A 2587-nucleotide genomic window follows, 5' to 3' on the forward strand; every position below is an offset into this window, starting at 1 on the left:
CCCCTCTTCTTACCAGAAAGATGCTTGTTTCTGTCGGCGCGATGCGTGAAGAAACCAGCTGGCTGCACCGACTCCGATAGCGTCTCTCGAGTGAGCCATGTTTCCGTGAAGCAAAGAACGTTACAGTCTCTGATGTCTCTCTGGAAGGCAACCCTTGCTCGGATTTCATCAACCTTGTTGTCAAGAGACTGGACATTGGCGAGTAGTATGCTAGGGAGTGGTGCGCGATGTAATCAGACAAAGGGTGGGATGGGATACCCTATGGCTCCTAATGATGCTAATTTGTATGTGGGTTACATGGAGTAACATTCAATTTCAATCCTCTCAAAAATGTTTTCTTGCTTAATTTAACAATATTATTTGGAAACGGTACATTGATGATATTTATTTTCTATGGAGGGGTGATGCAAAACAGCTCCAGGCATTCCATGCTTTTCTTAACTCTTGTTCTGAGCACCTGAGATTTACTATGCAATCTGACACACATCAAATCAGTTTCCTTGATCTTCTGATTTTGTGTAAAGATAATGTTCTATACACTGATCTTTACAGGAAACCTACTGATCGTAACAGTTTGTGGAGGGCTGATAGTTGTCACCCGCTTCCCTTGAAAAACAGTTTTCCCTAAAGCCAATTCTGTCGAATCAAAAGAATTTGCAAAAAACTATCAGATTTTGACAGAAATATGGCTGAGATGCAAAGAAAATTCAAGGAGAGGGGGGTACAAAAATGGTCAGATTAATACTGCCATTAAGAAAATTCAAAACAAATCGAGACATGATCTCTTTCAAGGACACTCTCGCAAAAAGAAGCATTCTTGCATTCTAATTACCCTCTATTTGTCACGTTCTGACCTTAGTTCCTTTTTTATGTCTTTATTTTAGTTGGCCAGGGCGTGAGTTGGGGTGGGCATTCTATGTTGTTTTTCTATGTTTTGTTCTAGTCGTTGTATTTCTATGTGTTTGGCCTAGTATGGTTCTCAATCAGAGGCAGGTGTCGATCGTTGTCTCTGATTGAGAATCATACTTAGGTAGCCTGTTTTCCCACTATGGGTTGTGGGTAGTTATTTTCTGTTTTGTGTTTTTGTTTTGCACCTTACAGAACTGTTCGTTTGTCGGTTTGTTGTTTTTGTTCAGTATTCATTTCTTTATTAAATTATTATGAATACGTACCACGCTGCACTTTGGTCCTCTTCTCCTTCCACCAACGGCAACCGTTACACTATTCAAAGTGCTCTGAACAAATTAAGGGAATCGTTCACAAACATTGGCACATTCTAAGATCCGATAACAGTATAGGTAACGCATTTTCAGACCCTCCCTTGAATGTATTCTCATCTACCGGATGGAAACTACAAGTGTAATGGCTGCACTCAGTGCAATGGCACTTACAAATGTAGATCCTTCAAACACCCCCAAACAGGGAAACAGATCCCAATCAAAGGTATTATCACGTGCTCCACTAAGGCAGTGGTGTTGGAGTCGTGCCTGACTCCATCATGAGTGAACAGGAGGGGACTGAGGGGACTGAGCACGCACCCCAGAGGGGCCCCCGTGTTGTTACCTACCCTTACCACCTGGGGGTGGCCCATCAGGAAGTGCAGGATCCAGTTGCAGAGGGAGGTGTTTAAGTCTAAGGGTCCCTAGCTTAGCTTTGTGGGCTTTGTGAGCTTTGTGGGCACTATGGTGTTGAACACTGAGCTGTAGTCAATGAATAGCATTCTCACATAGGTGTTCCTTTTGACCAGGTGGGAAAGGGCAGTGTAGAGTGCAATAGAGATTGCATCATCTGTGGGTATGCAAATTGTGGTATGCAAATTGGAGTGGGTCTAGGGTTTCTGGGATAATGGTGTTGATGTGAGCCATGACCAGCCTTTCAAAGCATTTCCTGGCTCCAGACGTGAGTGCTACGGGTCAGTAGTCATTTAGGCAGGTTACCTTACCTTGGTCTGCTTGAAACAAGTTGCTATTACAGACTCAGACAGGGAGAGGTTGAAAATGTCAGTGAAGACACTTGCCAGTTGGTCAGCGCATGGTCGAGTACACGTCCTGGTAATCCGTCTGGCCCAGCGGCCTTGTGAATGTTGACCTGCTTAAAGGTCTTATCGGCTGCGTAGAGCATGATCACACTGTCGTCCGGAACAGCTGATGCTCTCATGCATGTTTCAGTGTTACTTGCTTCGAAGCGAGCATAGAAGTTATTTAGCTCGTCTGGTAGGCTCATGTCATTGGGCAGCTCTCGGCAGTGCTTCCCTTTGTAGTCTGTAATAGTTTGCAAGCCCTGCCACATCTGACGAGCGTTGGAGCCGGTGTAGTACGATTCAATCTTAGTCCTGTATTGACGCTTTGCTTTTTTGATGGTTCATCGGATGGCATAGCAGGATATCTTATAAGCTTTCGGGTTAGAGTCCCGCTCCTTGAAAGCGGCAGCTCTACCCTTTAGCTCAGTGTGAATGTTGCCTGTAATCCATTAATTCTGGTTGGGGTATGTACGTACAGTCACTGAGGGGGCGACATCCTCGATGCACTTATAGATAAAGCCAGTGACTGATGTGGTGTACTCCTCAACAGGGGCGTGAAAAAAAACC

Source organism: Salvelinus sp. IW2-2015, linkage group LG23 (assembly GCF_002910315.2).
Source record: "Salvelinus sp. IW2-2015 linkage group LG23, ASM291031v2, whole genome shotgun sequence".
Taxonomy (NCBI): domain Eukaryota; kingdom Metazoa; phylum Chordata; class Actinopteri; order Salmoniformes; family Salmonidae; genus Salvelinus; species Salvelinus sp. IW2-2015.